Source organism: Chrysemys picta, chromosome 13, assembly GCF_011386835.1.
Source record: "Chrysemys picta bellii isolate R12L10 chromosome 13, ASM1138683v2, whole genome shotgun sequence".
Taxonomy (NCBI): Eukaryota; Metazoa; Chordata; order Testudines; family Emydidae; genus Chrysemys; species Chrysemys picta.
Genome location: NC_088803.1, coordinates 24,391,764 through 24,419,403, shown reverse-complemented (window position 1 = coordinate 24,419,403; position 27,640 = coordinate 24,391,764). Strand labels below are relative to the sequence as shown.

Here is a 27,640-nt window from a genome sequence, read left to right as displayed (position 1 = left end):
CACCGTTATTTACCTCTCTCCACTCTGAAAACTGACCATTTATTCCTACTCTATGTTTTCTGTCTTTTAACCATTTACTGATCCATGAGAGGACCTTCTCTCTTACCCCATGACTGCTTACTTTGCTTAAGAGCCTTTGGTGAGGGACCTTGTCAAAGGCTTTCTGAAAGTCTAAGTACATTATATGCACTGAGTCACCCTTATCCACATTTCTTGACCCCCCTCAAAGAATTCTAATAGATTGGTGAGGCATGATTTCCCTTCGCAAAAGTTGTGTTGACTTTTCCCCAACAAATCATGTTTATCTGTTAATTCTGTTCTTTACTATAGTTTCAACCAATTTGCTTGGAAATGAGGTTAGGCTCCAGAGGCAATCCTGGCAATTACAGACTGGTAAGCCTTTTTCAGAAATTGGTGTCACATTAGCTATCCTCCAGTCACCTGGTACAGAAGCAGATTTAAATGATAGGTTACATATCACAGTTATTAGTTCTGCAATTTCATATTTGAGTTCCTTCAGAAATCTTGGTGAATACCATCTGGTCCTGATGACTAATTACTGTTTAATTGCTCAAACTGTTCCAAACACCTCCTCTATTGACACCTCAATCTGGGACAGTTCCTCAGATTTGTCACCTAAAAAGAATGGCTCAGGTGTAAGAATCTCCATCACACCCTCTGCAGTGAAGACTGATGCAAACAATTTATTTAGTTTCTCTATAACGACTTTGTCTTCTTTAAGTGTTCCTTTAGCATCTCAATCATCCAGTGGCCCCACTGATCGTTCAAATTTCCCCATGGAGACAAGTTCTCCATAGTTTGTAGTGTCCTCCACGCTTATGATTAGAATTAATTTGCAAAATTCAAATAGGTGAAAAGAGATTCAGATGTTTGATCTGAAGATAATAATGTTCAGTTTGCAGCCCTGAATCCTAAGCGGAAGACTTAAAAAAATACGTTCAACAGAATCATCAACGTAACATTTTAAGCAGGGCTTTGGAGCTGTGCTCCGGCTCCGCTCCAGCTCCAGGCAAAAACCTGCAGCTCCACTGCTCCGGAGCTGCTCTGCGCTCCAGCACCAGGCTCCGCTCCAAAGCCCTGATTTTAAGAGTTCAGTAATAGAGTCTCATCTTAATTACTTTCATCATAAAGAAAAAAGTACCATCAATCTAACATTTTCCTAGGATCTAAAACTAGGGTTACCATATTTCAGCAAGCAAAAAAGAGGATGGGAGGAGCCCCGCCCTAGCCCCGCCCCTCCCACTTCCCGCCCCCCCAGAACCCCCAACCCTCCCCCCGTTCCTTGTCCCCTGACTGCCCCCTCCTGGGACCCCTGCCCCTAACTGCCCCCCAGGACTCCACTCCCTATCTAAGCCTCCCTGCCTCTTGTCCCCTGACTGCCCCAACCCTTATCCACACCCCCAGACAGACCCCTGGGACTCCCACGCCCCATCCAACCACTCCCCACCCCCTGACAGCCCCCCCAGAACTCCCAACCCATCTAAACCCCTCTGCTCCCTGTCCCCTGACTGCTCCGATCCCTCTCCGCACTCCTGCCCCCTGACAGCCCCCCCAGAACTCCCAACCCATCTAAACCCCTCTGCTCCCTGTCCCCTGACTGCTCCGATCCCTCTCCCCACTCCTGCCCCCTGACAGCTCCCCCCCAGAACTCCCAGCCCCCCACCCCCCCGCTCCTTGTCCCCTGACTGCCCCCTCCTGGGACCCCTGCTCCTAACTGCCCTCCAGAACCCCACCCCCTACCTAAGACTCCCTGTTCCTTGTCCCCTAACTGCCCCCTCCTAAGACCCCCCCCCCAACTGCCCCCCAGGACCCTACCCCCTACCTGTACCCTGACTGCCCAAAACTTTCTCCACTCCCCCCAAAAAGCCCCCCCCGTTTCTTGACTGCCCCCTCCAGAACCTCCCTGCCCCTTCTCCTGCCCCCTGGCCCCCTTACCCTGCTGCTCAGAACAGGGTGTTGGGCTCTGTGCGAGCCGAGCCGGACACATGGCTGCGCTCCCCAGCACAACAAAACCCGGTCCCTGGCCCTGCACAGTGCTGCTGGACCGGGCTGCAGGGGAGAGCTGCCGGCTCAGAATGCAGGGCGGATCCGGCTCCTCTACAGCTGCTCCAGAGTCCAGCCCGGGACTGTCCTGCAGCCCTCCCAGCCGCTTGCTCTGCTCTGCCGGGGGAGGGGGGAAATCCCGGACATTGTGAGTGCTTTACAAATTCCCCCCGGACGCTATTTTTAGAACAAAAAGGAGGACATGTCCGGGCAAATCCGGACGAATGGTAACCCTATCTAAAACTAAGTCAAGACACTGCTAAGTCTGGAATGAGTGCAGTTGAGCAAGCTATTTCTAAGTCTCATCTCTCTAAAATGGAAGTCTTGGTGTCATTCTGGAGTTGCATACACACTGCTGAAGATTTGGGCTACAGTTTTTGAGTAACTCACATGGTAAGCTTTAAATTACAGTTCCAACACAAATAGTTACAATTAGCATTTAAAAAAGCCTCCGATCTCTTCCCTTCAATTAAGGTTTACCGTTTGGGTTTTGTTTTGTTTAAGTTTGATCTACAGGAGGCAGGATTTCACAGCTCTGCTTACAGTCCTAAGATCCCTAAAAATTGTGGGCAGACACTAATCCAGTGGTTCTTGCTGGGGGTATACAGAGGTCTTCCAGGGGGTATGTCAGCTCGTCTAGACAGTCGTCTAGTTTTACAACAGGCTACATAAAAAGCACTAGCGAAGACAGTACAAAAAACTAAAGTTTCATACAGATAGTGACTTGTTTATACTGCTCTATATACTAGATCAGTGTTTCTCAACATGGGGGTGGCGATTGCTGGGGCGGGGGGAGGGGTGTTGCGGAATGGGGGGGGGGGGGGGGGGAAGAGAATCACAAGTGCACGGCCAGCATTAGGGAATAGCAAGCAGGGCCCCCGCGAAGCTAAGATTCATGCTGAAGCCAAAGCCGAAGCCCAACCCCTGCCACCCAGGCTGAAATCAGACTCCTGAAAGAAGTACAGAAGCCCGGAAAGGTTGAGAATCACTGCACTAGCCCATCTTCCAGGAAACAAAGAGGTGAAGGTTAAAGTGTGGCTTGCCAGCCAAGAGAAGTAAACGCCCATTTGTTCAAAACATTTGCACTTAACCTTTCCCCTAGAAAAGAGACTCTTGGCCCAGTACCAAACAACAGGGCATGGCTTACAGAGAGACTAGTCCTTTCAAAGAGCAGGCTCACCACCTAAACAGCTTTGTAAATTAGGAAAGTCTCAGGTTAGCAACCCCCCATGCTGGATTCCCAAAGAGCATTGTAGAAAGCCTAAGTGTGATATTTATTTTGCTATTTTCCAGACTCGATTGCTGCCTGGTTTGAGGCAGGAGTCAGATGCACTGCTGATTAAGTCAATATCAAATGCATCAGAGCATAGAGTCTGCAGGGAAGATATCCCTCCTTACACCTTCCTAAGAAAGCAATTTTTTATTTTATTTTATTTTTTTTAAGTGGTGAGAGCACAGTGGCCAGAGACTAAAAGCTTGGAGAGAAGAGGATGATCACGAGACAGCCAGCTCTTTGAAGGGGAAAATGGATGAACCACAGGTAGAAGCAGGGGAGAGGAGGTCAGGAAAGCAGACGGTGCCAACTAGTCTAGGACTGAGGCCTTGTCTACCAGTAAGGTAGAGTGATTAGGGTGCTAGCCTGGCACTCGGAGACTTGGGTTCATCCCCCGCTTTGCCACACACTTCATGAGGGACCTTGGACAAGTCACTTAGCAACACCTATTTTTGATAGGAGACCCGAGGCAGAGACTGTTTCGGTGTACTTCCCTACCTCATAGGAGTGTTATGGGGAATAACTACAGTCACTCAGATACCACAGTAACAGACAGAGCGTTATTCTGGTAAACCCCCATATGGACAGGTAGCCTACTAGAAGAGTGCTTTTTTCATTTTAGCTTAAACTTCTTCACAAGCAACATATGGTAACCTTCCTTGCCCCAAAGAGGACTCATACTGCAGTAAGTGTGCCCACACACTGGGTGGAGGTATTATACCAATACAACTAGATCAGTTTAAACTCACACCTTAGGTTATACCGAAATAATTCACACGTACACAAGGCATATGAAATCAGTGTGCCAGCTTTGGAGGAAAGACAGGAAATCCCAAATCCTGATTATTCTGAGAATCCATCATTCTATTCTTGGGGAATGAGATAACCGAAACTAGGAGCAACACCCCCAGCAAGTTGCAGCCTCCATGACTGGCTCCGTCCTCCCTAGCAGTAGAGCAAAGAGACAGCAGTTTTTGGCTTGATTTCTCCTACCGTCTTCCAGGGATGAAGGGAAGAAATGTACAAGGGAAGGATGTAACTTTGCTGTGTGTGGGTAAAGGACAGTCCTAGGAGCAAGACAGGAATCAAGAAAAGGCTGGGCCTTCTCCAGTGCTCTGTACTCACAGCTGACTGCCTGATCTTAAGGATTTACAAGTTTATGTGCATCTAATAATGGCTACATATCAGAATTTTTTGGTCTTCCTATGTAACAGGGTTGTTTTGGTCAGTCTTGTCAAAAAACTCAGTAGAATTTGGTTTTCCTGACTGCTGTGATTATTTGGTTATATGGATTCAATCTCATGGTATTTCTTAAGAGCCTATATGACAACGCATTTGCCCCTGCTTACACTTAGCTGTGGGATACTTGTCTGCATTGATCAAATTAGAAGTTTCCTTCTAGAAATTTTCTAAAACAAGAAAGACTTTCATATTCAACTGCCACTCAGCAGAAGTAAAGATTGTTACGGTTTGTTGGGCTTCTAATTAGAAGAAACTATTTCTAAAACAGTTTGTGCTTTGGTATCCAAAAAACCTAATAGAACTTGCTCTGATGCCGAAAGAGATCTTGTCAGATTTGAGACACGATTTTCAGATTCCATACATATACAGCCAATTTTATAGTGCTCAAAAAGAGTGTCAGGAAGAGGAAATCTCTTTCTGGTAATCAATCTAGGACCATTGCCTGGAAGAGTTTACTGATCAATAAAGCATTTGTAAACGGTTTATAGCCATGGCAAGTTGACAGAGATGAGACTTTAAAATATACATTTTACACACACACTATTTTTATATTTTGGTGTGTTCTTGAATTTTAACTTTATAAAGCCACTAAAATTGGTCCAAAATAAAAGTTAATATTTGTACTCCAGCTCCCTGTCCCTATGAAACTTGGGAGGATATTCAAGTTTCATAGTGATATAATCACAACATTCTTCAAGTTCAACTTGCTAATAACACCCAAAGTTAAAGAGAAAACATCTGAAATATATTTTCTCCACCTAACTTCATTAAACTATTTCATAGCCTCTCAAATTTGGAAACAGGAAGTGCTTATGTCCTCCGAAGAAGCACAGAACTAAAAACATCCTCTCAAATTTCACAGGGAACTACAGAGGAGGTACAAATAATAACTTTGTTTAGTGGAGCAATTGAGAGGTTTTGAAGCTAAAATATTTTTGTTGAACTTTATTAAAACTGGGGATCTATTAAAATATTTTAATAGGACAGGTCATTTGGATTTTCATCTTGCTTCCTCCATATCCATTTCAATTCTGGCATGATTTTAGTAGCTGTTATCTTAGAAACCACTGCAATCAGAAATTAATGTTTTGTCAGTCGAAAACTAGGCTTCCCAACTGCTTTTTAGCAACATAAAACACTGATTTCTTGCTCTTTCAGTTCTTGTGAGAGAAGCCTATATATACAAACAAACAAACAAACCAAACGACAGAAAAAAAAAAATCAAGAGATTCGGGTTTTATTCCCTGCTCTGATAGGCCTTGGGCAACCAACTGTGGCCAAAGTCTTCAACTCTGGCTAACTCAAGCTAGGCTCCTAAATCTATAAGGTACTTTGCTTTAAAAAAAGTGGCCTGGTTTCCAGAGGTGCTGAGCACCTACAATATCCAATTACTTCAGTGGACTTTACAGGCACTTAACTTCCAAATCAAACCACTTAATTTAGGTTCCTAAATAGAGATGAACTTTAAGATCAAATTTCAAATGCAGTGTCTAGTCTCTGTAAAATGGGATAACAGTGCATACCTACACCATAGGAGGGCTGGGAGATTTAACATGGTTTGTAAAACCATTTGACATCCTCAAGTAAATTAAAATCCCTATAGGAGGGCAAAATATTAGGACATGTGGAACTGCCTGAATTCCACTGGGATAGAGAGGCAAAGCCATCATGGAAAGCTTCAGGGGGGTAACAAGATTGACGCTAGAGTAGATACAGAATGAAAGTCAGCTGGCAGATGTGCAAGACTAAATTCTGAAGGCAGGATGGCAGAAGTTTGGGGGCCCGATACAAACTTTTGGAGAGCTCAAGATGCACTCTGGAAGATTTTATTCCAAAAGAAGGGAGTCTCTTCTCTCCTTTTTTATTTCCCACCCCCTTTCAATTCCACTTTAACTACCCCTGTAATGTGCTGGAATCTGCCCCTTTAGAAACTGCATTTACTGTCACAGGAGATGCTGTTTCTGCATCTAGGAGCCTAAGGGTATGTCTACACTACAGCAGCTTCAGCTGCACAGTTAAGGCACTGCAACTGTGCTGCTGTAGTGTAAGAAGGGTCTCTTGATGTCGTTAATTCACCTCTCCAAGAGGAAGTAGCTAGGTCAACAGCAGAATTCTATCAACCTAGCACATCTACACAAGGGGTTAGATTGACCTAACTATGGTGCTCAAGGCATAACTACATTGTTCAGGTCTGTGGAAAAATTGTAAGTTTATGTAATAAAGCGTAGACAAGGCCTAAGTCTTGTTGAATGTTAATCGGACTTAGATTCCTAAGTGCTTAAATCAGTATTGAAAATTCTACCCCTTATCTTGTTTTGCACTCCCATTTATAAATCACACCACTACATTTCTCCCCACCACCTTCATCTCTCTGTCAATTAAGAGTGCAATTGAATGACATGGTTGCTTTTGATGGTAGGGGGCAAGTCTGAGCAGTCTTGAGGCTCACTTCCGGTTTATGTCTTATATTCCTGAAAGCTACCTGCAGGGATCAGGAAGGGATTCCTCCCCCCACCCCACCCCCAGTGTATTCTGGGTTTGTTTATTTTAATCTCCTTCCTCTGAAGGATTGCTGGAGATGGGACATTGGACAGGGAGGGCCAGGGCTCGGAGATGGCACCAAGCATTTTCTCTCAGCTGCTTGGCTGGCCAGTTCTTGCTCAAATACTCAGGATCTAACTGATTGCCATATGTGGGGGTCAGGAAGAAAATTTTGCCCCAGGCCAGACCGACAGCGACTTTGGAGGTTTCATCTTCTTCTGCAGCATGTGCATGCGGGTCACTTGCCAGGATTACCTGGTATACCTTAAACATTTCCCAACTATCGACAGGGCCATAAGGAATTGGTGCACCACAGTCCCTCCTATTCTCTGCTTGTGGCACATAACGGTCTACTCTCCAGAGGGCCACAGTATTTTGGTCCGATTTCAACTGTTGGGTTTAGTGCGCAGGTGCTGGGTGTAGGGTGACCAGATGTCCCAATTTTGGGGTCTTTTTCTCACATAGGCACCTATTACCCCCCACCTCCTGTCCCAATTTTTGACACTTGCTATCTGGTCAGCCTAGCTGGGTGGTGTTGGTGACCTGTGCTATACAGGACATCAGACTAGATGGTTTGGTGGTTCCTTCTGGCCTTAAGCTCTAGGACTATGACTTGTACCCCCCAGACCAATCTCCTGGATGTACCAGGGAGCAATGCTGAAGTGGGTCAGCTAGAGGTAACACTTCATCTCTAACAGGATTGGCTGAGTTCAGCTGAAGGAAGATGCGGGGGGAGGGAATCTTATCAGTTAGCCACAAGAATGAACACTTGGCTATTAGTAGGTAAGCTAAATTTCTGTAGATAGCACTTTAGCCATTCATGAGTAAATAATCCTAATTCTTTAGAGACAGAAGAAATGATGCAGCTAGTTTATAGTTTTAGTATTATCTAAAAACTTGGAGATAATCTTAATACCATCAAAAAACCTGTCTTTCTGAGTCTACAGTCACCTTCCATGCTTCTGCCATTCTCATAACTTTGCCATACAACGGCAGAGTTCACTGATACCCACAGTTCTGAATATCAGCTGTGAAAATCAAGAATCATGAAAACGTCCTCCTGCAGATAGTTTTCCTGAGCAGGAACAACAGAAGCAGGCACTGAAGTTATCCACGGGGGAATCTAATGAAAGGAGAAAGTAACAGAAACCTTCCTTTCTCCATCACTACACACTGTACTCCAACTTGCAGCAATCAAGAAGCTGTGAACAGGGGAAGCGAGAGAAAGCTCGCTCTCTCTTTCAATAGCTAGTTAAGGCAAATCCTCAAAATTTATAACACTTAATAGTCTAGAGCGAATATAAAAGACTGAGTTCCTTTCCCACAGCAGGATTCAGAGCAAGCACCTTCGCAGAAATCCCAGCTTAGTTCTCCCAGCAGTTTGGGTCATGGGGCACCTGGGTTTCCCAAATGGTGCTGGCCCAAGGCCTAACCAAAGAGGGAATCCTCTTTTGCAGCTACTTATGACAATTCCAAGGTACTCTCCCAATGCACTTTTATATTATAAACCAACTGAAGGCTAAACCCTGACTCCTAATAATCTGCTCAAACCCCCTTCTAGTTCATTGCCTCATGCTCTGTCCACGAGCACTTTTCTGCTCACCACCCTCTTGCTCTCATTGTATCACTTCAGCCTAAGCCATAACCTTCAGTGCAGGCATTTGCCAACATGCCCGAGATGTAGGCAGCTGCCCGCGCTGACTACACGAAGCCGCTGAGAATCGCCACCCCCCGTCAGTCCCCAGGGACCCGCTCCTGAGTCCCTGCTGCTTTGCCGGAGTCACAGCGGACCTGCCCCGCCGCCCCCGGCAGGCAGCGGCCAGCAGGGTGCCCACGACAGGCGCTGCCTCCGGAGATGAGCCGGGCCCGGGAGCGAGGGAACACCACTCGCTGCGGCGGGAGCCGCGCCCCTCGCGGCCCGGGACCCCGCTCGGGGCGGGGCGGGTCCCCGGGCCCGGAGAGCTCGGGCCGCGGAGCCAGCGCCTCCCGGTCGGCGCGGGCATCGCCGAGGCTCGGCCCGCGGGCTGGCACCTCTCAGCGCGGGCAGCAGGCGACACCCCGCAGCCACCGGAGCGACCCTGCGCAGGGCCGGGCCCAGCCCAGCCGGCCGCAGCCCCTCTACTCGGCCAGGGCCTGCTGCCACCGCGGCGCCCGCAGCCCGAGGACGGACACGGCCCACCCGCGGCCCGGGCCTCCCCAGGGAACCTGCCGCTGTGCGGCCCGGCCCGGCCCGCTCCCTGCCCGCAAGGGCGCCCAGGGTCCGTCGCTGCCGCCCGGCGGGGAGGGCCAGTTACCTGCGCCGATGGGCCCGGCTGGCATGTCGGGGGCAGGGCACCGCTCCGCCCTCAGGCGCCCGGCTCCATGGTGCCCGCAGTGGGTGAGGCCGGCGACACAGCACAGGAGGCTCCGCTCAGCTCGGCTCTCTCCGGACACTTCCGGCAGCGCCAGAAAACTCACCCTGGGGAACCCGGTTTCTTGGCACACAGGGCGCGTGCACCACAACACACTGCCTGCTTCGTGAAATAAGTTCTCTCTTATCTGCGCTCCACTTATTGGGAGGTGCGCGTGCGCGTGACATTTTCCTCGTTGTCAAATAAGTCTCTAGCATAGTCGTTTGCGCATGCGCATTTTATACGGTCAACCCGCTTTCCCACCTTTAGTTTATTCTTAAAGGGACAGTGCGCACTTTGACACGCCCTGGAGTGTTGCCCCACAGATTACCTTATGTCTACACTACAAAATTAGGTCGATTTTATAGAAGTCGATTTTTTAGAAATCAATTTTATACAGTCAGTTGTGTGTGTCTCCACTAAGCGCATTAAGTCGGTGGAGTGCATCCACAGTACCGAGGCTAGCGTCGACTTTCGGAGCAGTGCACTGTGGGTAGCTATCCCACAGTTCCTGCAGTCTCCGCCGCCCATTGGAATTCTTGGTTGAACTCCCAATGCCTGATGGGGCAAAAACATTGTCACGGGTGGTTTTGGGTACATGTCGTCAATCGCCCCTCCCTCCATCCCTCCGTGAAAGCAACGGCAAACAATTGTTTCTTGCCTTTTTTCCTGCGTTACCCGTGCAGATGACATACCACGACAAGCATGGAGCCCGTCAGCTCACCGTCACCGTATGTCTCCTGGGTGCTGCTGGCAGACGCGATACTGCATTGCTACACAGCAGCAGCTCTTTGCCTTCGCGGCAGCAGTACGACTGCTAGCCGTCGTCGTCTCCTGGGTGCTCCTGGCCGACCTCGTCAAGGTCGGTCAGGGGTGCCTGGACAGACATGGGTGCTCCTGGCAGACCTCGGTGAGGTCTGTCAGGGGCGCCTGGACATAAATGGGAGTGACTCCAGGTCATTCTTTTCTTTACGTTTTGTCTCATGGAGATTCAGTCCTGCCTGGAATATCATGCGTGCTGGAGGGTTCTGCCTCAGGCTGCTCTACCAGCCAGCAGCACCGCGCGGTCGCACCTACCCCTTGCTCCCATGGCTCATGAAGCCTCTACAGTAGTAAGGAGCAGTTCAACTATAGGCTGAGCAAGTGCCAGAATGGTGGTAGAATGTGCCTTTGGACATTTAAAAGTGCACTGACGCAGTTTACTGACTCGCTTAGACCTCAGCAAAACCAATATTCCCATCGTTATTACTGCTTGCTGTGTGCTCCACAATATCTGTGAGAATAAGGGGGAGACGTTTATGGCGGGGTGGGAGGTTGAGGCAAATCACCTGGCCGCTGATTACGCGCAGCCAGACACCAGAGCAGTTAGAAGAGCACAGCAGGGTGCGCTGCACATCAGAGAAGCTTTGAAAACCAGTTTCATGACTGGCCAGGCTACGGTGTGAAAGTTCTGTTTCTCCTTGATGAAAACCCGCCCCCATGGTTCACTCTACTTCCCTGTAAGCAACCGCCCTCCCCTCCCCCCTTTGATCACCACTTGCAGAGGCAATAAAGTCATTGTTGTTTCGAATTCATGCATTCTTTATTAATTCGTCACACAAATGGGGGGATAACTGCCAAGGTAGCCCAGGCGGGGTGAGGGAGGAGGGAAGCACTGGGTGGGGTGGTGGAGGAGGGAAGGACAAGGCCACACTGCACTTCAAAACTTATTGAATGCCAGCTTTCTGTTGCTTGGGCAGTCCTCTGGGGTGGAGTGGTTGGGTGCCCTGTTAGAGAGAGAGAGAGAGTGAGTGAGTGTGTGTGTGTGTGTGTGTGTGTGTGTGTAAAGACAAGAGACCCTTATTCTTTCTGTCTCCCTAGGTTCGATCTCCCTCTCCAGCATCTGTCATCTGGTAGAATCCCTTCCCCTGCAAAGAGGACCCATCCTGCCCTAAATAATGAGGAGTCAATTAATAAAGGTAAAATCAAATAAAGTGTATTGAAGAGTTTATAACAAAGAGTGGGGCAGATAAAAGGGGGAATAAACAGCAAAATGGCACAATACAGTGATTACCCCTCAAACTCAACCCAATAAACAAATAAAAAAAAACCTTCATAGATCAAAGCGACGGCAGGTGCTTGGGACCTCAATCTTCTGGCTAATGGCAAGCCTTTGGAGAGGAGCACCAAGGAATCCCTTGATGTTCCTTCGTGATCACGGGAAAGCAGAACAGATGGGACACTCAGGAGATGTTGTTTCTTCTCTTTCTTTCTTCTTTTTACAGGTGAGGAAGCTGTTGGAGAAAATCCCTAACCCTTCTACCACTAGGATGGATAGATTCCTGCAGGTAAGACCCATGACCCGTGACCGTCCCTGACTGTCACTCAGATGGACAGCCCTGAGGCCCTGTCCGGGGCAGCCTTTTATACACTTGCCCGGGAAACCCCTTAGAAAAGGTGGGAAACCCCTTCTGGGAAACCCCTTAGGAAAGGGGAAAAAAAACATTCTGACTGGAAGTTGTTTACAACTCCAGGAGAAATAAAAGAGCGGGAAAATTAATCCATAGCTTGTGTGGGCATAAAACTCCATTTTGGAACCAACATGGATTCTTGTAGTCACAAAACATCTGAAAGTGAACCCAACCAAACAATCCCCTCTTTGGGACCTTTTTACTTAACCAAGGATAAAAGATCCCAAAACAACCTTAATATGAGGTAGAACAATAATAACAGGAAAACATGAACAGAACAATAATGCATATACATAGTTTACAGACAATATAGTAGACAAACATTTACAGGGTATCTAAGACAGAAATATTAAAGAAAACCTGTTTAAATTTTCCTTTAACCTTTTTATGCTTGCACAAGTAAACAGTTAATATTATTACATATATGATTAAAAGGAACTGAACAATTCAGAGTACCATGATTGGGTGCAAAAGGATGTACCATACTGATCTTACGTTTCCCATTCAGTGTTGAAAATTGCTTCCCACCAATAAGTAGAGGTGGTTTCATCCCTAATTTTCTTGGAAATATGTTTTATTTCCGAGGTAGACTGTTGAACCATAAGGAGGGTTTTTTCCCTTCAATTTTTAAGTTATTTAGGTACTGAGCCAACTTTTGGTGGTGTAAAAGCTTTTGAATGGCCTCCAAATCTGCCCCAATATGGATTGATGTTACCACATTGTACAGTTTATATTTGCCATGTACATTATTGGTATGCACATTATGTACCGTCACATTGATATCACAACCAATAATTTGCATGGCGTGGCATATACACAAATTTCCTATCCCTGTGTTATTGATCCTATAGAAGCTATTTACTAAAAAGTGTGAACATAAACTTTGAATACCGAAACAATGAATGTCTGTTTGGACTATTGCCGAGGCTTTGCTAAGGGAATGATGAAATATCTCATAATGACAGGTTCCCTCTATGGGATTTGAACAGGTAGAATCTTCTTCCCACACCTGAGTAGTACAGGTGTATCCTAAATTGAGTTGTTTTACACATGCTTGGAGGTTAATGGGGACATAAGAATTGTTGGCATTCACATGCACCCATTTGTGTTCTTCTACAGGCACCAACAAAGATCAATTGGCATATATTCCTAAAGCAACTAAAGGATATATTGTTTCCTGATTGGCTGATTTTAAGGTAAGTACCAATGCCATGATAGTATCATTATGCTGAAAATAAGTAAAAGTTAATAACTGCCACCATTGATGGTGAGCCTTTTCAAAGTCATTGGCATCTTCATAGATAATTTTCTTTAATTCCAGAGGCAATTGTTGATTAAAACCATCCCTAACAATGGATTTAGCTACTGTTATTAACCATTGTTGTGCTTCTATACAGGCCAGAGCCTCGGAAAGATTTGATTGAAGAATTCCCAAAACCCCCAATATTTGCATATGATCTTGCTCTTGAACCTTGAGCCAATAAGGAAGAATCTCAGTGATATTGAATGTTGTAGTGCCTAAGGCTTAGAATGCAGATGTTAATGGCTCGGAAAGGGAGGCAGCATCATGGCCTAAATGTCCAATTCATTGCGCCAAAAGTTGCTGGTCCACTGTATTTAATACACCTAGTCCAGCTCCAACCCCTCCTAGGATCTTTGCGACCAAGTCACGTTTTTGCTTTTGGGATGATTTGTAGGAAGGAGGTAGCACTCCTTGCACCCAGGCTCTCCATCCCACTAACAATGGTTCAGTATATTGCACACATTGATTATATACTGATGCAATTGACAACTGTAAAGGCATGATGATCCTTTTGATGGAGTACTGAGGGTCTATTATTAGAGTTCTTGCCACATCCCTTTTTACCGTTAGTGGTCCCACATGATGAATAGAAGGTGGTGTCACCACTTGTATTTCTATTGTATGTTGGAACTCTAGTGGGCCTCATATAGTCCATAGTCCAGAATGTGTTAAGGTAACATTCATTATAAGAACATTTGTACACAATTACTTAAATTCATTGATTTCGTTATTAGAAATACAAAATTTTGAGGTGATGTGATTCTTCAAAGAGATGTTATAACCCAATGGGGAAGAGTTACAGGTTAATCTTAACACAATATTATTGTGATTAGGAGGTTTTACATAAATGTCTACAAAATCCACGTGAGTTTGTTGATGGTACATTTGCATTGATAAACTCATTTCTCCGGGCATTATCATGGAGGGAAATGAGATGTTAAATGAAACGCATTGGAAAAGATCTTCATTGCAATTGGTGAACATTACGGTGGGCATATGCCATACACATTCATATCCTAGGCATATGGGACCGAAAAGCTGCACTGGGTCATAGGTAGTAACAGTGTCAGACAATGTGGCAAATTGATTTTGAGAATATTCGGAGACGGCTAAGTAACAACGTCCCATTAATTTGTAAGCCCTTAGTGTTACCCACTCCCAATTTTCATGATTATTTACATTTCTTTTTCCTCTTCCATGATGCCTTACTCTAAAGAGTTTATTTCTTTGGCTAGGTCACTTAAGGATTTTTTGTTGTACCACTTTCTTTTATGGAACTTCCTTGCTGTTTTTCCTGACCTTGAAGCCTTCTTGGATACCTTTCCGTACGTGGTGAACTTCTCCATCTATTTATTATTTCTGGGTTAACCTGACACTTTAAATACTGATTTACCTCGATTGAGAAGAATTTACTTCCTTGAAGAGACACATTAAGAGCAAGTTGAGCTGGCGGTAGGCTTCGTCTTCCCCGATGGCCGAATTCAAGATTGCGAATCTTGACTGGTCCCTTAGGTGATGGTTCTGTTTTAACACCTTTTGGGAAAGGCTTCGTAGGGGCTTCAATTAGTACCTTTCTTCTCATTTAGATTTTGGCTTCTTTGTCATTATACTTTCCAACTATTAAACATTTATAAGTCCATAGGCATAACCATATTATAACTATATACATTAGAGACCTTCCAGAAGTGTTCATACTTTTCCTTTTCAGCATCCTATAAAGAAAAACAAAAACAATTAGTTTTATGTACGGTGGTTTCTGATCACTTTTCTTATTACTTTCCTTTTTAGATGGATTAGTATAGACGTTTCCCTTCCATGATTTTAGCTGTGAACTATGGAACCATTTAGTTGGCTTGTTCTTTTTCCCATTATTGATCTCAATTTGATACACAGTGGGTCCAGCCTTTTGTATAATGACTGCTGGTCCCATCCATCTAGGATTTAGAACATGGTCTTTTTCTGAATAAGATTTGAAAAATACATGGTCTCCTATGTTCCATTCCTGAAATTTTAAATTGTTATTTAAACGGTCATCTACTGCCTTGATGTTGCTCTTTAAATGAACTGCAGCTGCCTTTTAGGTTTCAGAGATAGTTTTAAGGAGGTGTGTAGCGGGGTGGAAACCCGCTCCTGCCTGAAAGGGCCTGAAAAAGCCCTGCAGAAGGCTGCTGCAGGGAGAAGCAACTACTGGGCTGATTGGGGAAGTAGCTGCAGCTGGGCCACGCCCCAATCAGGCCTCAGCTGGCCTGTATAAAGAGGCTGGGAGCCAGGAGCCCAAGAGTCTCTCTCTGCCTTCAGAGAGAGAAGGGCCTGGCTGCAGGGAGCTAGACACAGAGTACCTGGGTGGAGCAGGGCTGGGGAAAGGCTGAGGAGCTGGGGAGCTCCAGCCTGGAAAGCCCAGGCTGCGGCCTAGGAGAAGGCTAAGGGGTACTGGGGGTTGCAGAGGGCAGCCCAGGGCTAGGCCAAGGCAGCAGGTCCAAACCCAACCTTGCCAATGATGAGTGGCCTATACTGCAGTTTGCCCCAGAGAGTGGGGGCCAGTTGGTGACTGGCAGTGGCCTTATCCTGAGGTGAGGTGGGGTTAGTGGGTGGGGGTTCCCCTGGGAGGGGAGACCAGCGTGTGTGGGTATTGCCAGGGGGCAGCACCCAGAGCAAGAGGCACCGGGGTCCTGGGAGGGACACGGGGCCCAGTGGAAGAGGACAAGGCGGATCACCGGCCGGCAGAGGGCGCTCCAGAGGCTGGTGAGCTAATTCCCTGGACAACCAGCAGGAGGCACCGCAGGGGTGAGTCCGACCTCCTACAAGATCTTTGATATATTCATCTGTTGTTTGTCTTGGTTTAAACTCATCCGGGGGAACCCCTCCTGGCAACCATTATGCCTCTGGAGTCCTCATTGGCCTTCCAAAGAGCACTTCAGGGGTGTAAATCCATGAGCCCCTATGGTTGATCAGATGGCCATTAGAATCATGGGCAGATGCCTGTCCCAATCTCATCCGGATGATTCTATTACCTTCCGTAGGGCAGTTTTTAGGATTCGGTTTGTTTGTTCGACTAACCCAGATGACTGTGGGTGGCCTGCTATATGAAACCTTTGCTTAATTCCAAGGGCTACACATAGTTGTTTTAAGTATCAGGGGGTAGCCGTGTTAGTCTGTATCTACAAAAACAACAAGGAGTCTGGTGGCACCTTAAAGACTAACAGATTTATTTGGGCATAAGCTTTCGTGAGTTAAAACCTCACTTCTTCGGATGCATAGAGTGAAAGTTACAGAACTTCTCCGGTGAAGTGGCTTCCTTGGTCCGAGTCAATAATGTTGGGAATTCCAAAACGGCTGAAAGCATGTTCTAGCAGCAACTTGACAGTGTTTAATGCAGTACATTTTCTAGTGGGGTACGCCTCTATCCATTTACTAAATGAATCCACCACTACTAGGCAATGAATATTCCCATTTTTGGTGCGAGGAAGAGGCCCTATATAATCTATTTGAATACGATGCCAAGGACCTCCTGTAGCCTGATGTAGCAGAAGGCCTTTTCTTATACGGAGGTCGGGGTTATTTGCAGCACACTGAAGACAGTTATTAATATGATATTCTGTGTCCTGTATGATACTAGGCCACCATCCTACTGAAGACAGACGACGTAGGGTCTTCTGTAATCCGAAATGTCCCTGAGCATGCGCCAGTTGAATCAATTCTCTCCTCAATACTGATGGGACAACCAATACAGGAAGTTGTATTTCCTTATCTTTATCGCCTTCTTTCTCTGCCATCACTAGGTCTGAGCTATGTTGATTGATGGGCCACAGCTTACTTTTGCCATTCTTGAGGAGTTGTTGTATTTCTGGGTCTTTTTGTTGCAGCTTGATGATATCGCTACAATCTGGTGGAATGGAATTCGTCTAGGCCTGGATAGTAGATCCTACTTTGTCCCATAGCGATTCAGGGCCCATTTTAGCAGCCTGCTTGGCTAATTTGTCCACCTGGTTGTTGCGTATGGATATCTCCGCCAAGTTCCTCCGATGTGCTCGCACCTTAAACAGGTAAGTATCCCCTGATCTTTGCTCTGCCAATTGCCAGGCATAGTGAAGATACCCGGCATAGGCCACTGGATGATCATCACTAGTCCTCATGTCCCTTGTTTTCCACATGGGCATCCAGTTAATGAACGCTCTGGTAACCCAATCTGAGTCTATACAGATGGTAATGTTGACGGAAGGATCCGCATTTTCCAGTGTTGATATTACCACCACCACTTCTGCAGCTTGAGCTGAACGTTGTCTGATGGTGCCTTGAAACACCTTGCCTGATGCAACATGCATGGCTGCGAATCCCGTGGCTGCCTTTCCATCCACGTACAGACTGCTGCCATCCACTACCCTGAGATCCTTCTTCTGGGTTTTGGCATCCTCAAATTTCTCCTCCAGCTTGAATGGAGATTGGATTTCTGGCGGAGTTGTTGGAAGGATAGGACATTCATGATCTGTGATGGAATCACTATCTGGGACTGTCACACGAAGTGCAAAAGGGATCTTGCCTGGTGTGTTGTTTTTTTCAACAGTGATGTCTTTGCTGATAAGGGCAGTTTGCCAGTCTGGGATGGCTCACTCTCCCTGAATTTGCTCGGCCAGAGAGCACATACCTCACTGGAGTATGGGTGGTCCTCAATAGGATAGGTGACATTCCTATTATGTATTCACAGTGGGCCATTGCCCAAACAAGGGCTAGCACTTCCCTCTCGCAAGCAGTGAACTGTGACTCTATTGGTGTCAGAATTCGAGACCCGTAGGCAACCGGTTTTACAGATGTCCCTTGTTGTTGTAGCAGGACTGCACTGATGGCTGATTTAGTGCTGGCAATTTGCAAGTGGAACGGCTTACTGGGATCAGGAAACGCTAAGGCAGGTGCTTCCATTAAGGCCTTTTTAAGCAGCATAGTCGCTTCTTGTTCCTCTGTTCTCCATCACCATTCCTGGTTCTTTCTTAGCAGGTTGTAGAGGGGTTTAGCTTTTTCACTAAAGCCTTCGATAAAATCCCTCGAAAATCCTACCAGGCTTAGGAATGATCGTAATGTGCTGATGTCTGATGGGGAAGGAAGGTTGGAGATTAATTCCACTCGGGCCTGATCAGGTTTTCTCCCTGTGGGACCCAGCTGCACTCCAAAATAACTTACTTCCTGTTTCAGCAGCTGTGCCTTCTCTGGATTTATCAGAAAGCCTGTTGTTTGAATTGCCTCCAGCACCTCATCCAGTACCTTAAGGTTGTCTTCCCTGGTTTTGGTCGCAATCAGCACGTCATCCACGTAGCTGATTACACAGTCGACGTACCTCAGGCTTTTCCACATTGCGGCCACATGCTGATGGCAAATGCTAGGTGCATTATGCAGTCCTTGTGTTATCCGCGTAAATGTAATCTGTCTATTGTCATAGGTAAAAGCAAATTTATGTTGACATGATTGATCAAGGGGTATCGAGAAAAAGGCATTTGCCAGATCTAATACTGAGTACCATCACGCTCCTGCTGTTATCAGAGCCATGATCTCAGGAAATTTGGCCACCACGGGTGCCATCCTTGGCGTCACCTTATTTCAGGCACGATAGTCTACAGTAAGGCACCAGGATTTCCCATCCGATTTTCTCACTGGCCATATGGGGGAGTTACACGGGCTATCACAGGTGATCAGCACTCCTTGCTGCATTAAAGCCTGTATAGTTGGTTTAATTCCCATTTGTGCCTCAGCTGAGAACTTGTATTGCCTTACAGGCTTAGGGTCAGGTCCATTGACCTTCACCAGTGCTTTTATTTTTCCACAGCTCAATTTGGAAGTCGCAAAGGCTTTTAGATGTTTCCCAGCCACTTGGACTACTTCCTCTTCCCACTTAGGCAGGGAGAGAGCCTCAAGTGCTTTGGTGGCTGCTACCTGGTGTGCTGCTGGAATGACATTGCCTGCTTCGCCTTCCTCAGCCTTGCATAGTGCTCTATGCAGTAAGTCCACAATCACCCCAATTTTCTTAATAAATCGATACCCGTTATTCCTTGACCATCCAGGTCTTGCAGACCAAACAATTCTTTTGTTCTTAAAGGTCCCAATATGCACATTAGTTCCTTAGTGAAAGGAGTTAAACTCTCCTTTCTGTTAAAAGAGACTAACGATCTAATATCTTGAATTGCAAAGTTCTTTTTGTCACGTCCTTTTATACAGAGGAGGCTGGTGGAGGCCCCAGTATCACCAAGACTCTTTGTGTTATGCAGCCGAAATCCTCTTTCAGTAAGATGTTCACAGTGGGGCGTCCCCAATGATCATTAATCAGGGGTGCCACCATGCCAGGGCCTTGAGGATCCCAACACCCTCAATATGGGCTTTCCAAAGAAGTTCCTGCTGAGGCAGCAACCACTGACATTGCTGGTTGCAATTCATATTTGGTTAGTCTTTTAAAAAGTTCCTCAGCAGAGAGCTTTGTTAGCTGGTCTTCAGGCTCATATTTGGCTAGTCTCCGTGCCAACACTCTTTTCATTATCTTCATCTCCTCAGAGCTACCTCTAAACATCTATTTGTCCTGGTTCACCTGCTTCTTAGACTGTTGGGATTTTTCCCTATCTTTGTTACCATTGAAAGCGGCTACTTGCTTTTTCACGGTTAAATTTGGATTGGTCATTTGCTGTAATTCATAAATTTCTTTTACTCTCTCTTCCAGATCTCTTAAGTTAGTCCGGCGGGTGTTTACATGGTCCATTGCCAGCCTTATACCAGGGTTTAATCCCTGTAAGTATAGCTCCCGCAATTCCAGACAATACCTCCTCTATCCACTCCCATACCTGCCAACCAAAATAGTAATTTTTTTCCTGAGGAAATATTTCTCAGGTCTTTCATCATTCCTTTGTTTTTCAGCATAAGCCCGACCAATCACATTTTCATTAGGGTAAAATATACGATAGATCTCTCTATATGCAAAAACTTGACCTTTATCTTCATTAGTTAACACATCATAAGGAACATTTGCAAAATCTTCAGGTGACATACATTCTCTTAACATAACAAAATCCTCATGAGTCAAATTAAGTGTTGCAGAAACTTTTGTTAACCAGTCTAATACATTCTCTTTATCACACTTCCCAAACTGTTTACCCAGGGCCCGTGCTTGTTCTGGGGTTAAGGCTTTATTCTCTCATTTTATAGTCGGTGGGTGATTGGTACCTTCATATCAGGTTACTGACGTTAGTACAGGGGCCAGAGGGAGGTTTTGATGGGCATTTGCCTCCTGTATGTACCCCTCTGGGGCCGAAGGGGTCGCCAGTTGAGGAGTCTCCCTGCTGTATCTGGGAGGAAGATCCTCAACCTCTGAGTCTGGGTCGGTGTCTGGGTCTGTGTCTTCCTCTTCTGCGTGGTAAGCAGTGAGCGGGTCACTATGGGTAGCTCTTTTTATTCCCTTTTCAAGCTGCAGTTCCTTCTGTAGCTTGCTAATGCGGTGTTGACATTCCACCTGATTAACTTGGGATGTTTTGTGCTTATGCACCTCTTTCATTAGCTGTCTGATTACAGCTTGGGCTTCTTGTAACTCTAGAGCCCTTACTTCAGCTACTTTCTCAGCAGCTGAGGCTCTTTCACCTATCTCCCTAATCTGGGTCTCCAATTGGGAGACTTGGAGAGTCAATGATGTCCCTCTTGACTTTTCTGCTAGCAGGTCTGTTAGCTGCTGCTGAGCTAATTGTTCTGCCTGTTGTTTTCCCTCTTGGGCTTGGTCTTTTTCCTTTTTCAGCAAGGCAACCTGCTGGTGGAGCTCCTTGCTTACCATAGCTAATCCATAGAGGAGGGCACTTCGCCGCTCACTTTTTTTTGGGAGGGGTTTACAAATGGAATATCTCTCCCACAAAGTATTAAATGTTTTCAGGGAGTCCACTCCAGATATGGACCCCTGCTTCCAGGGATTACGACCTTTCCCAAATAACTCAAGACCGTGATCCACTGAATTTTTATTGTGCTCGCTCTCCCATCCTCTCATGCTGAAAACTCGATCCATGCTGTATCTAAAAACTGCTTACCCTCAGTTCTCTAAAAAAAAAAAAAAAGTGTTCGGGGTCTGTATTTAAAATTCAAAGGTAAAAGGGTGCCAGTACAGAGACTACCAATGAAGATACCTCCCCGGCTGTGGAGTGGCTCACAGCAGTCCCGAGTAGGCCTTATGGGCTATCGCCCTCCCTGCTCTACTGTCTGCGATAGGGTGCCAGCCCACCTTCAGAAAAGAAGACACCCTGCCAACAATATGGCCAACGCTTCCCCGTGACAGCATTCTTGTCCTGTCACTAGCCGATCCGCAGGGGCTTGCAGAACATGGCTACCTGCTACTGGTCAGGGTCGGACTCACTATTGTCCATTGCCCTGACTCCTGATTGCAGGATTTTTTCCTTAGACCCGAATAAGAAAAAAAATGGGAAAGAAGGTACGGTTAATCACCCCTTGCTCCGTCAGAAATGGCTTCACAGAGAAACTGCATCCAGTCTTCGCCAGCCGTCAGGTATGGAGACACGGTTGACCAAGATGGGACCGCAGGATGACCCCAAAGCCTTTTTGGTGACTTTTGAAAGGGTGGCACACGTCGCAGGGTGGACACCAGACCAGTGGGCCACCCTCCTGGCCCCATATTTGACGGGGACAGCCCAAACTGTGTACCGGGGGCTATCCGCGGAGGACGCCCGGGACTATGCCCGGGTAAAGGTGGTGATTCTAGATGCCTTAGACATCAGCCCGGAAACCTTCTGGCAGCGGTTCCAGAGTCTGTTCTACACCCCAGGCACCCAACCCCGGTTGGTGGCCCAGGAGCTGAGAGACCTGTGCAAGCGGTGGCTGCAGCCCGACAGGCGGAAGCCCGAGGAGCTCACTGAGCAAGTCATCCTGGAACAGTTTGTCCATATCCTCCCATCGTGGGGTAGGGCTTGGGTCCTTTGTCATCGGCCTCCAACGGTAGCTGCCGCCGTCGCCCTCATGGAAGACTTCCTTGAGGTGGACGTCCCGGTCGGACCGGCTACTCGGGGCCACCCTCCAGGGCTCGAGAGCAAGTGCCCAGGTCGAACTGCAAAATCCTCCGTGGAGTCAGGAGCCCCGTTATAGACGTCCCGAGGGACCCGCTCGCGTAGGCCCGGAGACCGGGAGTGGCCGGGTCCCACAAAGTCCCCCCAGGGGCCAGGGGGGAGGCTCGGCCCGGCCTGGACGACCAGAACTCGGGCCCTGCTTCTCCTGTGGGAAACATGGGCACCTGCAACAGGCCTGCACAGAGATGGATTGCAGCTTGGGGCACGTTTGCACAGGGGAAAACCGTGCCCAACCGCCGCAAGCCACCAAGGTCACTGTGCCCGTAGTGGTCGGGGAATGCCTGACGCGGGCCCTGGTTGACTCTGGCTGTGGACCCCCGCCTGGGAACCATCCAGTTGTAGTGCATCCATGGCAAAGTCCGGCCTTACACCAGTGCCCGAGTCCGACTAACCGTGGATGGGGTCACGCGGACGATGGTGGTTGGCCTGGCCCCGCGACTCGCCTACCCCATGATCGTGGGACGGGATTGGCCAGAGTTCCCTGGAATCCTTCGTTCAAAGGCCGAGGAAAGCCCCAACGTCACCCCAGCATTGGAGGGGAACTGCCGCGAGGACCCCACCGAGGAGGTGGAAGAACCGGACCCTATTAGACAGGAAGGAGCGCCGGAGGACCCCTCGCTAACGTCTGCTGATGACCCCAGGGTCAACACTGACTTCTGCCGGGACCAAAGGGGGGACCCTACCCTTAGTCGGGCATATGAGCAGCTGGCAGCCGTGGATGGCGCTCTGATTGATCCAGGCTGGGCCAAGGTCTGGCCCCATTTCGAGCTACACCACGACTGCCTCTATCGGGTGGACTGAGATCCCCGCACCGGAGAGGTCCTGACCCAACTGCTGGTGCCTCGATGCCACTGAGGCGTGGTGATGAAACTCGCCCATGACGTCCCAGCTGCAGGGCACCTGGGTCAGGAAAAGACCCTTGCCCAAATTCTGACCCGATTCTTCTGGCCTGCGGTGCACCAGGAGGTACGGGAGTATTGTAGTTCCTGACCGGAGTGTCAGCTGGCTGCTCCCCCACGGACAGCCCCGATCCCCCTGATCCCCATGCCCATTGTGGAAACGCCATTTGAGCTAGTGGCCATGGATTTGGAGGGACCGCTCCCAAGAAGCAGGGCAGGGTTTCTGTACATCCTAGTCATCGTGGACTATGCTACCCATTTTCCTGAAGCCGTCCCACTCCGGAGCATCACCGCCAGGGCCATCACTGAGGAGCTCGTCAAGGTCTTTGCCCGCGTGGGCTTGCCCCAGGAGATCCTTACTGACCAGGGCACCAACTTCACCTCTAGGCTGCTGTGGCAGGTGTGCAACCTCCTGGGGATTAAGCAATTACGCACCTCCATTTACCACCCACAAACCGATGGCCTGGTTGAACAGTTCAACCGTACCTTGAAAACCATGCTGCGCAAGTTTTCCCCAGAGGACCTGCGCCGATGGGATCAGTTGCTCCCGCCTCTGCTCCTGGCCGTCCGCGAGGTACCCCAAACCTCCACGAAATTTTCCCCCTTTGAGCTCTTATACGGCCATCGTCCGAGGGGGCTGCTGGACCTCATGAAGGAGATGTGGGAGCAAGCCCCGTCACCAGCCCAGGGCCTTCTGCAGTATGTACTCCAGCTTCAGGGACGTCTCACACAAGCAGGAGCTCTAGCTCGGGAGAATCTGAAGGCGGCTCAGGAAGCTCAAGCCCAAACGTATAACCAGGAGGCCCAAATCCATGAGTTCGAACCCGGCGACCGGGTTCTGCTCCTCTTGCCCTCCAGCGAGTCAAAACTACTGGCCCGGTGGCAGGGGCCATATGAGGTGGTTTGGAAGGTCGGGCCGGTCACCTATGAGATTAACCAGCCGGACCGGCAAAAAAGAGCCCAGCGATACCATATTAATCTCCTGAAGCCCTGGCAAGAACGAGAAGGCCTTCTAATTAATCTCTGTCCCCTGGAGCCTGAGCTAGGACCCCATGTAACCCCGACCGTGGACTCCGCAATGCCTCAGCTCAGAGAATCCCTGACCGAGGAGCAATGAAAGCTAACCGGATGCCTCCTGCAGGCATTCCCCAGAACGTTCTCCGCCCAGCCGGGTTACACGACCCTCATTTACCATACCATCCAGACGGAGCCGGGGGTGGTGATCCGGGAATCAAATAGGCCCTTGCCACATTGTATGCGGCAGGTCGTCGAGGAGGAAGTCTGGGCGATGTTGGCACTGGGGGTTATCAAACCGTCGCAAAGTGAATGGCGCAGCCCGATAGTCCTGGTTCCCAAGCCGGATGGGACGCAGTGCTTCTGTATTGATTTCCAATGTGTCAATTCCATTTAGAAATTCGACGCGTACCTGATGCCCCGGGTTGATGAACTGCTGGACCGCTTAGACAAGGCCCGCTTTCTCACTACCCTCGATCTGAGCAAGGGATACTGGCAGATCCCCCTCGACCCCGCCTCTCAGGAAAAAAACGCCTTTGCCACCCCCACGGGCCTCTACCAGTTCACTCGAATGCCCTTTGGGCTCCATGGTGCCTCGACAACATTCCAGCGGCTGATGGACCGCCTCCTTCAACCTCATCGAGAGTACGCAGCCACATACCTGGATGATGTCGTTATTTACAGCTGCCGTTGTGAGAACTACCTGGAACGGGTGGCGGCCGTCCTGAGGTCCCTGCGGGCAGCGGGATTAACGGCCAATCCAAAAAAATGCCGTATCGGGTGGCAGGAGACCACCTACCTGGGGTACACTATCGGGAGGGGACAAGTGAGACCTCTTGTGGGAAAGGTTCAGGCCCTAGTGGCATGCCCACCACCCACCACGAAGCACCAAGTACGCCAGTTCCTTGGACTGGCGGGCTACTACCGACGATTCATCCCCAATTTCGCTCTATCGCAGACCCATTAACGGGACTCTTGACCAAAGCCAGCCCCCGACATGTGGAGTGGACCCTGGAGTGTGACTGCGCCTTCCAGGCCCTCAAAGACAGTCTCTGCCGCGAGCCCATCCTATACAGCCCTGACTTTAACCGAAGTTTATCCTCCAGACAGACGCCTTGGAGGTAGGCCTAGGGGCGGTCCTGTCTCAGGAGGTGGATGGAGAGGAACACCCGGTTGGATACCTCAGTCGGAAACTGTTTCCACGAGAAAGAAACTACGCAGTGATAGAGAAGGAGGCCCTAGCAATAAAATGGGCCTGTGACGCCTTGCGGTACTACACCCTGGGGGCCCTGCTCATACTGGTCACCGACCACGTCGCGCTACAGTGGTTGGCCAGAATGAAAAATAATAATATGAGGCAAATGCGTTGGTACCTGGCACTACAGCCCTATGATTATACTGTCCGCCATAGGGCCGGTAAGGACCACGCGAATGCTGACTTCTTGTCCCGCATGGGAGAGTTGGATGGGTCTGGCCCCGATGGACAGGAGCCAGCCTTGGGGTGGGGGGGGGAGTGTAGTGAGGCGGTGGGATACCCCACAGCCATGCAGAGGGACGAGCCTCCCCTAGCACCAATGTGGGCGGAGCCAGTGAGTCCTGTGCCCGCCCCCCAGGGGTCACGGCGCAGGATAGGAAGTAGAAAAGCCCCGCTGCAAAGCTCACTTGAAAGCCAGCCACCAGAGAGGCCAGATGCCTGTGGCCTAGCTCCGGGTTGGGGAACGCCAGCAGGCCGCGGCCGACCCGAGGACTGGCCGGGCCAGCCGCGCCTACCCCTCGCCAGCTACCCCAAGGAGCAGCCGAGCCTACCCTTCGCTAGTTACCCGGAGGAACCGATGGTGCTGGAAACCGCCGAGGACGCCGGCCAAACCCAGGTACCTTACAAGGGGGAGTCCGGAAGTAGCCCGGGGGCAGCCGACCCTGGCCTGGCTGCAGCAGGGCTAGAACCAATGTCAGTGTGTTGCGCTCAGGATCCCCACTGACACAGCAGCGGGTCTTCTGCTGCTGCTAGGGCCCTGGGCTGGGACACAGTGGAGTGGGTGGGCCTGCGTCCCCCCTGCCACTCCATTCATGGGTGGCAGTCTCCCCCTTGCACCAGACGCTCAGAAGCCTGAGCTCCTGTTTGTTTGCTGCCTCGCCCTGACCCAGGGCTTGGGCCCATAGCGAACTATTGCGAGGCAGTGGGACACCCCACAGCCCCGCGGAGGGATGAACCTCGGCCGAGCCCTTCTACAGGCCTATTATATTTAACATTTTAATTAATGACGTGAAAGGAAATATAAAATCATTACTGATAAAGTTTTCAGATGACACTGTCTAGGCATAACTTGGTGTGAGTAGGCCTCAGTTACCAAGGACAAGGGAGAAGATACAATGTAAAAATAACTGAATAAAATGTAGCAGTGGTAACAATGAAAGATCTGTTGAAGGACAACAAGCAGATAGGGAGGAAACTTATAAAATATGTTGTGTATAAGAACCATGTGAACAAAGCATGATATGTACAGGGATTAATTCTGAAAATAACTTTACCAATCCCAGAGTGTGTGATAAAATGTGCAAGGGAAGATGCATGTGTCAGTATACAGTTAATCCTGTATATTAAGTAACCAGTACCCATATTTTTGGATTTGTGGTGTTATCCTGTACCCTTCCCCTACACTTAAGCCTGATCAAGTCAAGTGTAGTTTGATTGTATGCCAATAAATCATAATGAGTGACAAGCCTGGAGTTTAACCGAGTCCTTGGGGACCCAGAGGAAAAGGACTAAGAGGGAATCCCAACGTACAGAAATTGGGGGAGTGGTAAATAATGAAAGAGAACGGATCACTGGTACAGAGTAATCTGCATCTCTTGCTGAGTTGGTGCCAGCAAACTGTATGTTTTAATATGGCTAAATGTAAATGTATACACATAGGAACAAAGAAAGTCGGCCAAACTTACAGGACGGGGGGACTCTATCCTGGGAAGCAGTGACTCTGAAAAAGATTTGCGGGTTGTGGTGGATAATCAGCTGAACATGCGCTCCCACTGTGGCACTGTGGCCAAAAAGGCTTATGCAATCCTTGGATGCGTACACAGAAATCTTGAGTAGGAGTAATGAGGTTATTTGATCTCTATATCTGGCACTGGTGCAACTGCTGCTGGAATACTGTGTCCAGCTCTGGTGCTCACAATTCAAGAAGGATGTTGGTGAGGTTTCAAAGAAGAGCCATGAGAATGATTAAAGGGTTAAAAATCCGGCCCTACCAATTTCACGGTCACAGGATTTTAAAAATCATAAATATCACGATTTCAGCTATTTAAATCTGAAGTGTCACAGTTTTGTAATTGTAGGGGTCCTGACCAAAAAGCAGTTGGGGGGTGTTGCAAGGTTATTGT

General features: G+C 48.4%; 1 protein-coding gene and 1 long non-coding RNA gene across 13 annotated transcripts in view; one reads left to right on the top strand and one right to left on the bottom strand.

Annotated features, from left to right (window-relative positions):
* RALGAPB (Ral GTPase activating protein non-catalytic subunit beta) overlaps positions 1-9,723 on the bottom strand; it is a 136,233-nt gene extending 126,510 nt beyond the window's left edge. For 8 of the 9 annotated variants that reach the window (XR_010592446.1, XR_006175551.2, XM_005295442.5 and 5 more), the window contains exon 1: positions 9,415-9,723. The gene's annotated coding sequence lies outside the window, so the exon portion shown is untranslated. The remainder of the gene's footprint in view (positions 1-9,414) is intronic. The other variant, XM_065566617.1, reaches the window with a different exon arrangement.
* The window catches only part of LOC135975493 (uncharacterized), a 52,550-nt gene continuing 34,449 nt past the window's right edge, over positions 9,540-27,640 (top strand). For 2 of the 4 annotated variants that reach the window (XR_010592450.1, XR_010592447.1), the window contains exons 1-4: positions 9,540-9,679; positions 11,371-11,468; positions 11,775-11,837; positions 13,080-13,156. This is a non-coding gene — a long non-coding RNA (uncharacterized LOC135975493). Of the gene's footprint in view, positions 9,680-10,898; positions 11,010-11,370; positions 11,469-11,774; positions 11,838-13,079; positions 13,157-14,498; positions 14,628-27,640 lie in introns of those variants that run through there. The other 2 variants (XR_010592448.1, XR_010592449.1) reach the window with 2 other exon arrangements.